The sequence below is a fragment of the Myiozetetes cayanensis genome, unplaced genomic scaffold (assembly GCF_022539395.1).
Source record: "Myiozetetes cayanensis isolate MyiCay16 unplaced genomic scaffold, myiCay2020 scf5-8, whole genome shotgun sequence".
NCBI classification, from domain to species: domain Eukaryota; kingdom Metazoa; phylum Chordata; class Aves; order Passeriformes; family Tyrannidae; genus Myiozetetes; species Myiozetetes cayanensis.
Window position 1 is genome coordinate 23,486,223 of NW_026087742.1, and position 11,363 is coordinate 23,497,585.

The window sequence follows — 11,363 nt, forward strand, 5'->3', positions numbered from 1 at the left end:
TATTTTCTGGTTTTTGATCAGTTGTTATAGATCTGAACCTCTCCATGCACTGGGAAGTGTTTTGCTATAGAGCAGTAGTTTGGGGAATACTCCTAGATCCTTCAGTTATTTTCTACCAATCTTGTTCTACATCACCATAGATGCTAGAGAGAGAAAGAGAAGAAAAGGCCTGGTAACCCCTGCAGTGCATTCTAGCCTGGTGCTCCAGTGTTTCCTGATCAGCAACTTGAAGTAGAGTAAAAAGAAAAAGGAGATCTGCAAACGTTCTCATTGAATTCCACCTGCTCCCTGGCAATAAGTAATTTTTAGGGTAGGAGGGGAAAATCTGCACTACAAGCAAGTCAAAAATAGGATATGAATCCTAATAAATATCTATGAGTAGCTCTGTAGCACACTTCATCATCCCCTGCTGCTGTGGTAAGCGTGCAATTTGGCACAATTGGGCCCCTTGCTTGGATGGCTTCCCTAAACTCTGATCATGGTCCTCAGGCAAGAGAGGCAGGTAAATATTTACCTCACAGAATTCTCCAAGGACTGCAAGTCTAACCTGTGATGGCCTAACCTACCTCTCCCAGAAATATCTCATTGGAGCAGCTGGCAATAATAAAAACAACCTAGACATTTAAGTCTGTGTTCCCCATGAACTCCCCCCAAGAGTCACCAACTTAATAAAACACTAGCCCTCTGAAAGATAATTGTAGATCACCGAAAGAAACTTCACTCAGTTTCCCTATGGATTTTGCCTAAGCCCTGCACTGAGGTGAAACTCTTCTGAGGAACCCCTACAGAGCTGCTGTTATCACCACTGTGCTCTTTGGGCAACAGCTCAGCTGATTCCCATATGCTCTTAGAAAACAAACCTCCTTCCCTTCACCTTTCCCTCCAGCTGAGCACTACATCTCCCCCCACCCCATCACTGCTAGTGGGCTTGACGAGAGGGTTTCATCTTCCTGCCCTCAGATGGCTGCTCTTGGGAGGGAAGGAAGCTCACCCAGATGGATTTCAGCAGTTCTCATGAGTATTTTATGGTCTTTTACTGATTTACAGCCAGTTCAGCATTTTTGTAAATGGCTATAAATTGGATTGAAGTCATAAATCATAACCAGAGAAAGAGAGACACAGTCTCTGAGTCCCAGCTCAAGCTAAACCAGCCTCTATGAATATATGGAAGAAACCTGCTCCCTCAATCAATATACACAGCTCAGGCTACAGCAGTGTCCATAGGGTCCACACTCCATTCCTTCTCCACAGAGCTCCAACAGCAGTTACCGTGTGTGAGACACTGAAAATACCTCCCTTCCAACTGCCTGGCAAAGCCAGCTGTGACATAGGGCTGTCCCACCACCTCAGGGTCTGAGTGCTTTCTGACCTTTACTGTACTTACATGTGCATACATACACATCCCCCATAAGCAGGGAGGCAGACCAGCATTCTTCACACCAGGCTCACAACTTCTTCACACAGGTCAACAAGAGGAGATTCCCATCCCATATACTACTTTGGGGAGGGGATGTTCTTTCTTCTCCAGTGAGATTGGCAGAAACTTGCAGGTTGTTATTCTTCTGAAACACTTGATTTATTCCACTTGGAGCAGTGAGACCTGAAACGCCATTTTTCTACTCCACAAGCTTGCACCTAAAGTCCAAGGGTTTGTGTCTTTCTCTTTTGTTTCCCAAGGTAATTTTTAGAATCTAGACTGTAAGCATTTCTGAAAACATCTGAACACAGCTGCCCAGCTGCAAGCTAGACCCTTCTTATTTCTGTAGATGACTGCAGCCCAGGATCTGGTTCTTTCCACCTCCATAACATAACAACCACTCTGCTTGCCCTCAACACTGAAATGCAGGAAACACCAGCTCACCACAAGCTTTCCTACGGACTCCAAAATCCAAGAAACTAAAAAGACTGCCACTACCAGGCTTTTTGAGGTCATGAGGGCTGCCAGGTGAGTTACTTTGGTCCTCACTCTCTAGGTAGAGCACCTGATGGAGATATTCTTCAACATCTTTCCGTGCAGGCTTAAAGGCCTCCTGCTGCTGCTAACACAGCAGGAGGAAGTCCTGCCACACCTACAATCAAAGAGGGGTTTTGCTTGCTTGAAGGCACCTGAGAAGCTACCTCAAAGGCCTATCCAGTACCTACATAGGCATCATAGCCAAAGCATTATGATCCTGACATATTGTGGTATTGCCTAGCTAGTGGCCAAGGATGCAAATTCTATTCATACAGGCAGTGACCCCTTTTCATGTCTACTTGGTTCAGACTTATGTATGCTTATTTATTATTTAGACAGATGGATTGCTTTAGTCTGTGTGTCTATTAAAATGGAATTATGTTCCTTGCTCTCTCTATGTTTTGGGTTTTTTTTAATACACTGGTTAATTGCCAGTGCAAAGAGAGAATGATCTCACAGTAGAGTACCCTAAAAAAATGAACCACTGATTATGATGTCATTTTCTAATTGCCTGAAAGAAGAGATGAACTTCTTGTTTATTCAACTTTTCATTAATTAATCATTTTGCTGTTACTTTGTGCTCCTCCTTGTATCCACTTTCTTTACTCCCCTTGTCTTATTTTTACCTGACACCTCAAAACCCTAGACTGGGACTAGCTTCCTCCTGCACTGAGCACAACACAAAACACAAAGATGTTCATATTTTTAGGTGGGCAAGGGTGACTGTTTCTGGAGTTCTTTTGAGTTTTATTCCAGTAGCTTTCAGCAGATAGTCCAGACACTACTATTACGGGTTCTGTCAAGAGCATCTAAAAGTGAATTCCAAACTGGTAGGTCAGAGTCTCTTTAGAAGACTTGTATTTCTTTGGGAGCAAAATTTAAATAGTTTTTTTTAAAGAAAGGCTGAGGAATAAAAATCATAAAGCTTTGCCTTGGAGAGAAAAAACACAGTTGTTTTACTATAGTAAATAATCCCAAGATTAGTAGCGATGATAATGGTAATTGACCTGTAGTTGCTTGCCAAGACTTTTAAGAAGAGTCATAGTAACTGTGATCATTTGCATATTAGTATTCTGATTCTTGGAAAAACATGTTATTTTAAGCTGCATCAAGCTGGTAATGCTAATAGGTAAGATAAAGTATTGTCAGCACATGGATGGTTGAGAACATTTCAGGAAATTATGAGAGGAACTAAATTTTATTGCCACCCTTACTGATTACTATTATTTTCCATTAGACACCTTCATGTCATTATTTCTCTTTGTTTGGGTTTCACTTTTACCTTCTTCATTCATTTTCATTCTCTACTGCAGCTCTGATCACCTAATCACACACCTATATGCTACACTGTGAGCAGGACAGATAGAAAACAAAGCTAAAACAGTGCCGATGGCAGCAACAGAGTACAGAGTCAGTATTCATTGTCCCTGTCATGCAGCAGGGATCTGTGACTTGGGCATGAGTCCCATGGACACACAAATGAAGCTTTGAACCTGCTCAGAACTCCTGTATCAAGGAGCATGGGAAACAGCATGTATCCTGTGGTTCAGAACCTGGGTACAATCAAAACAGCTTGCTTGACAGCCTGAACAAGCAGTGTTGAATTTATCCTAATTCCTTCCATCACAACCCAGATTTAGCTTTTCAGATGTCTCCAAATGGCCCTCAGCCTTTTCTTAATAGGACAATTACAAAATTGAGTTTGGCTAATGGCTGAAGACTCTTCTGGCACTGGCGCAGCCTGGCACATAGCCATCAGCATATGCCACCATCACCACTGGTTCTCTTTTAAAGGGCTGGTGGGGGCAGGAGGCACATCACCAGCACAAACACACCCAAGCACACAGAGCTAGACACAGCCTACATAGTGATACAATTTGCAGGAATAAGGCAATAGATCTCAAAGGTGCAATCCAGCTTCAACAGCTGTGAAGGCTAAGCCACTTTGCCATGGGCTATTTGCCCAAATGGTGCCATCAGATAAATCCTAAACTTTACAGATCAAGAAACCTGTATTTTTCTTCTGTGTTTTTTAGTGAAGTTGTAGTCCAGGAACTTCAAAGGGATTTCTATTTCAATACTATTCCTACTACCAATAATAACAATAATAATAATAATAATAATAACAATAATAGCAACAGTTAATAACAAGAGGAATATCAAAAGCAGAGGTAGAGGTGATTGCAGATTCTTTTGGTCTTCATTTCCTGAGTAAGAGAAGATAGGATTGGCAAAATCCACAAGGTGACACCAAATCATTAGGGTCAACCAAAATAAAGGCACTCAAAAAATTCAGGTGTTACAGCAGTTTCTCCATAATTCTCCTAGTTAGGATGTCACCCTCAGGCTGAATAGAATCTCCCAATGAATTCCTAGCCTTAGAAATAGTTGCCCTTCACTGGATACTGCTGAATCTTTCCTGTCAAAGAAGATTTATCCATGGGAAATAATTAAAAAACATTTCAGAACTTTCTTCCTCTTGGAATAGATTATATTACATTAATTAGTGGAGGGTGTGGCGTAGGTTTTTTTCTTTGCCCCCAAGGACAAGGGACATTTGTGCTTACTGCAAGGTCTTCCCTCACCCCAGACCTCTTCTTACTACTTTAAATGATATACGTTGTCCACAATGCTGTAATAGTGCTAAGCACGGCATAATTTTCAGAAACAAAATGTCTCCCTCCCTCTTATTCTCTCACACATATGGCATCTCAAAAGGCAACGACAGACTATAAATTCACACCAAGGTTATGGAGACTCATCAAAGAGGAAGGAAAAGTTGGCTGTTTTTTGATGGTCATTCTCTGTGAACTGTGAAGAAAACAACCACTGCCATCATCAGATTCAGTCATAAAAACAGTGATGCTAGAAAAGTGTTTTTTAGGATGAAAGGTTGTTTCCAGCAAAGTGCAGTCTAGAGCTTTTGTGTTTGTGGTGTGTGGCAGCCTTCCTTTGGCCGATACTCCATCTCTGTTTTGCTTGAGATCTCCAAGAAATAATGCCTTGTGTCTTTTGGATCCAGCCACAGTGTTATGTGTCAAGTCCAAAACTGGACTTGGTTCTCAGTTTCTAGCTGCTCACTGCCACCTGCAGAGCTGGCTCAGGTCTGTAGCAGGAATCTCTCCACTGTGTGCCATGACACTACACAGCTGTCTGGAAGGAGACACCCAATCCCTGTGACCCCAAGGCATCGTCTGGGTTCATCAAAGCCCATGTTTTCAGTTTCTGTTCTTCCACCCCTCTATTCCCCTCTGTTGCAGTGCCTGTAAGAGAGAGCAGCTGTAGTTATTGCAGGGCATTAAAATATAAATATAAACAATGCACTGCAGAAAGTTAGGTCTAGACACTGTGAATGCGTAAAGGTGCTATTGTTTTTGTACTTGTGTGTTCTTCATAGCAATCTGCTAAGAGAGACAAGTTTCAGAGCAGCATCAGTGCCTTTAAACATCCTCTCCACTGCAAAACTCAGGCTGCAGTGCAGAGCACAATGCACCACCAGACAGGGATTTCCCAGCTTGGGAGGGAGTGTGAAGAACAGCACCTGCTTGGCACTGTGGGACTGCTGGACCTGAGGTGGGGTCTGGTGGGGAACCTGAGTGGGTATCTCTGCTGGCATGCAGCTCCCTGTACTGGGGAAGTGCTAGGCAGTGACAGTCACCACCCTGCCCAGCATTTCCCAAAGAGTCAGGCTCTGTTTTTCCAGTGAAAAGCTTCTTTGCATGGCAGGCATAGGGAAGGAATGGAGATGAAGAGATTCATTTCTGCTAGCCCTGTGCTTTGCAGTCTTTTTTTTAATTGGAATAAATAGAATCAGAATGACAAGTGCAGAGTGATGTCTTCGATGTGCTATTTGTCTGGTGAGGAATTTGTGAAATATGTGTTTTTCTGTAGACAGTGCATGGCTGTAAAGAAGGGCCATAGTCAGCACAACCTCAGAGCGATGGAGAATAAAGCATTCTAGTTTTGTGGCCATTGATCTGATGACACTGTGGGTAATGGATGGACAAGGTTAGTCTCAGAATGTCTGATTTTTCTGAAATCGTTGCTGGAGTCAGGCTTAAGGTTGCTTCACCGTGCAATTCTGTATTTACCGTTATTAGAGATTCTCATATCTTCACACTTGCTTTGAATTTCCTATGCTTTTAGTGACTGATGGGTTTGGAAGTTTTTTTAGAGAAGCATATAATTCTGGAAAGATATTTTTATGTGATCATTTTTGTTTACCTGAATTCTATTAATCTTCCCTTGCAGCCTTAGATCCATGTTTTTATATGGAATTTCTTTTTGCAGTTAATTTTTGCAGGATAAATCCTTCCCTTTTTTTATTTATTTTTTTTTTTAAAAGGCCTAAATTCAGGGAAGAAGAGATCCCTGATTTAATTAATCATACCTAAGCAGCACAGACAAGTTCCAGACCTTTATGGGGCTACACTGCAAGAACAATTCTTGGGGAAATACCTCCATAGACAGGGAATTGTATATTTTGTTATGAGGTGTTTCACACTGTGCCTCCATTAGAGGAACCTTTGAAGAAAGAGCTGTGGCAGAAGAAAGGAGGAAAGTGGCAACCAAATTGATGCTTGCAAAAAGAAATTAAATACTTCAAACCACTCATGTATTTCTTTCCATAGCACTACCTGCCACTGAGGGGCATCAGCCCCAGACTCTTAAGTCCACCTGTAGCTTTGAAGTCCCTTTGCATGTCTTGCTCCTATTTCTGTGTAACTCCCAGATAACCATATTATTAAAACACTCCCAGTTGCAACCTGCCAGAAGATGGTGTCCTATCCTATCAGACACTGGTCTCAGCACAGTGATCCCGGCATTCATGACTGATTATTGCAGCTAATGTCTAGTGAAGAAGCCGGGCATCCTGGAAAAGCTCCAGTTGAGAAAACACAGTCTCTGGTCTCCCTAGCAACACTGATTACTGTGAGAACATCACCCGGCTGCTCCCTCATTTGTACTGGCCACCAGTGAAGACAGAGTCACCTTCAAGGTCTCTGCCCCAACACTCCGTGCCTGCCACGGGTTTTGTCTGAGTTGCCGAAGAAATTCACCTTTCTGCATAACCCCAGGCTTACTACACCGTGCAGGAAGAAGCAGGCTGTTGACTCAGATGATGAGGTCTGTGCTGGGGACAGAATTTCACAGGGCTTCGGATCACTGAATGACTCCCACAAACAGTGAGAATCCTCGTGGTGTTTCCTGCCCTCTCCACTGAGAACTCAGTTCCCCAACATAGCCCTCCATCAATAAGCTTTTTGCACCCACCCGTATGGGTGTAAAACACAACACATCCACACACCCACTCGTTAGCACGCACAGAAGTGTAAACAAACAAATCACCCTATAAGCTAATCCGTCTCTTTCCTTTACAAGGACAGGAGAGGAGAAGACATAGAACTTGTTATTTTTCTTTCTATTTTCCAGTACTTGGTTCACTCTCAGACAGTGTGTCTTTGGAGCGGCCTAAATAAACAAGAAAGCTGTTGTGGTCAGAAGCCTCACCTGGTATCTGGCCCATTAACTCACCCAGGGCGATTCCTATTAGCCCTGGGAGAGATTCCCATGAAAGCAAAGATAACGTTGCACAGCCCTGCCTGGGGTTGTGAAACTATACCTCCAAATCAGCTCTTCTAAGCTGCCTTAAATCTGTTAGCAGGTCCTGAGGAATGACCCACAAATCTTCTTTCAAATTTTTAATTCATTCCTTTCTGCTGAGTTCACTCCCCTTTTTTTGCTGTGTTTCCATGAACAATCTCACAAATCAGTTTGCTGGCAGGGATGTTTGTAGACATGGCAAATTTTAACTCAGTGTTGCATACTATTTGCAGAAAGTGCATTTTAAATGTGTTGTTACAGGTCTTTTGACTGTCTCCATGAGAAAACATTTCCACTAAAAGAATGGAACTCAAAACACAGGCTCATGTTTGCACCCCAAATCCCTTAATAGCTGAAAGGTGAAAACTGATAGTAAGCAAAACTGTTCCATATCCTTTCTTAAGCATAGCTCTGTTTGTAAGAGCAGCTGTGCTGGTTCAGACCCCAGATCCATCCGCTGCAGTCTACTGTGTCCTGCAACAACCATGAGAAGAAATTCAAGGAAATGTGTGAATGGAGGAACTACTTTCCCAAAGACAAATATGCCACAATATAAACCCATTAGGGACACTAGTATCACAGGGAGGTGTTCAAATATTCAGGTAAGGGGGATACTATGACTGATCAGACAAACAGGTTGAATGATTAATTGATCTTATCTAAGTCAGACAATATACACATGGTTTTAACGTACAGTGATTTTCATGGAAAATATAAAATACTTTTGTGTGACTCTCATAACAAACTGTTTTCAACCTACACTTCAAAATATTTTTGTCTGAAAACTCTGAGTAAACATAAAAATGATCACAAATTATTAGACCTTGTGGCTTGAGCATGAACGCACTCAGACCTCAGGTAATATTTGATGGAGCAGGGCAGGTTCCAATGGAAACTGCTTTATATTGATACCTTGGAGTTTTGATGTTTTGATTTCTTTTTAATTTTTGTAGATCTTAGAAGTAGTTATGTAGTAAATGTAGATTTTAGGGTAGCAGCAGATTATCCCTTTACCCTTAACACACTAGCTCAAACCCCTGTTACCCATTCCCATATCAATTCCCTAAATTCTACAGCCTGTTTAGTCTCTTTTTCAAGGTAGAATTGTAGAAGAACACCCTAACCCTATGGAACAAGATACAGCCGTAGACCCAACAACCTTCAGGCCTAGAATTCTGGAAGGCCTCCAAGGACATTACGTGCTCTGAGGAAGATGAAGATGAAGAAGAGGAGGTCCCAAAACGCCCCCAGAGCCAATTTCCAAGAGGTGTGGTGGGGGCAGAACCTGGGTGGTAGCAGGACGGGGATTGGGCAAAAATCATTATAAAAACTGTGGACATCTGTATTTCAGGAGTGCGCGCTGGGGGTATTCCAGAAAGCCTGGGGGCTCATTAAAGCTTTTGTATCCTTATCTTATCTCCTACATAATTTGCCTTGGAGTCTTTTTTCCCCACAACCATTTAGGCAACAGTTTTGGTGGCCCATATGGAGACTCGGGACCTGTGACTCCTTTGGATCGGTATTCCATTTTGCAGGGATTTCTTTTTTCCCCACAGCCATTTAGGCAACAATATGAAGGAGCAAAGGTGAATAGCCACAGCAAGGAACTCCTACGTGAAGGAGTGGATTAGCCATGTTTCAGTGTCTTGAGATCAACAACAGACCTCATTCAAAAAGTTCCTGTTATAGTCAATAGACCAGAGATAATTTTAAAAATGTAAAAGGAATTTATTGAAGGCAGGTAAGAAAAACAGCACACTGGGCGACCGGAGGAAACTCTTGTTCCATCAATGGTCTGCACCGTGACAACCCAACGGTTCATCTTTTATACCCCTCCTTTATCTCCACCCCTTAAGCCTCTTTCGATTTCTTTATTGGGTTCCATTTCGCGAGCTCCCCCGATATTGGTCCTTGTTTTCGTGGGCTCCATCTTGCCACCTGGGTTCAACCAATGATTTGGTTAGACTATAGTCCTCAGAGACTGCCGTGTGGAAGTTTCCAGATGGGCGGGTAAGTCCTCTCCTTTGCTGTATTCCTTCTATTTTCCTTCCCTATAGGCATGCTTAGAACAAACACTTGTAGAATAACAAGACATACAAATTCATAACAATCATGTAGTTAATCATCTAACAATTACAACACTGTGGTTTCCCTTTTTGTGACTGTCTAATTCATAACTTCAGCAAAGTTCTTGCTAGGTTTATTGCAACTTATTTTATTAAACTTAATTTGATGATCAAATTATACCTTTTACTCTTTATCACCTATTACAGTTGCTTCTTAACTAAACACGTATTATGCTTTAGTCAACGGCAAATTATGGGGTTCAATCCAGGGGTAATTGGATGAAAATTAATGGTCTGTGATACTTGGAAGGTCAAAACACATGATCTAGTAGTCCCTTTAGTCTTCATCTCTGTGAGCCCATGAATGCACAATGGACTCGTGGTTCATTATAAAGAGTGGTGCACAGCCTCAGCTGATATAAATAGACATTTGCACCGATTTATACTTGATAAGCATCTGGTCAGGCTTGCTCAGCTGCACACACTGGCACGAGAAGTTGTCAAGACTAAAACTAAAAAATGGCTGTAGCACATCAGAGCTCGTGGACCAGATGGTGATGGGGCATTGCAGGAACCTCACCCGTGTACATGGCCCTGTCAGGAGAAGTCTCAGTCTCATCCACAAGCCATTCCACTTGCAAACCAAGGAGAGGAGGCTCCTGGGGAGATATGTTGTAAGCTCTGCTGTCTAGGGTGAGCTTCCCTGGGTTGTGAGGGGCTCTGCAAAGAGTACTGCTTTAAACTCAGTTTCTTCCAAAGCTGCCTCCTCACCAGGATGTCCACAACATTACCCAATCCAGTGCCATCCCTAGACAACTCACCTTATGTTACATTTACTAGTATTTTTTGTCCTAGAGTTTATAAAATCGGGAGCAACTGGGTTTCTTACACGGTGCCATCATGTTAGGGTAGTGACAGTGAACATTTTCTTTCCTATTGTCTGAAAGCTAATCTCAAAGGGAAAATTCAGGTTAGTCTCAATTCCTGCCTGTTTTCACTTGTCTCCCCATGTATCATGCTACTAGTGTTTTCCTGTTTCTGAAATACTTTTTAAGTATGTGTAGGTTATCATGCTCACAGTAGTTGCTGTTTAACCAATCTCTCCAGACTTTATCCTTTTAATCTTTCTTTCTAAATCAATCCCTCCACTCCCTTGATCATTTCAGTTGCTCTCCTTTGAACAGCTCCTGTTTGTCAATAACTCTTCCTAATGACTCATGTGGAACAGGAAATATGTGAAACTTCAAGGCATAACAAAACACAGGAGCAGCACAGGTTCTGAGTCCTGGATACTGGGGATTTGTGATGGTAACGAAAGAGCAGCCTACAGGGAATTTGTGAGCACTGCCCATAGAGCCTGTTCCCCCTGAATGCTCCACACAGAGCCTGTGGGACAGTTGGTGCAGGAAAGCCTGACAGCATGGTGATGGATGTGCTCAAGCACCCAAAGCCTGGAGGTCATATTCAGGCCTCATTAAAAGATGTGCAAGAGCTCTCTGTAGGTACAATAAAGTGTTTTGGGCATGGCCTCGGGGTTTACAGGAAGAAACACTGTAGTTGTATTACAAAGACCAATTTACACATCCATTAGGAGAATGGTGAACAATGAGATGATATGAGGTCATTCACTACAGCCCTAACCTACTTCCATAGGATGCATTTACATCTTCCCCACAGGTGGAAAGTAATGCTGAGGAGTGACACCATGAATAAAGGGAAAGATACAATCATTCACTGAG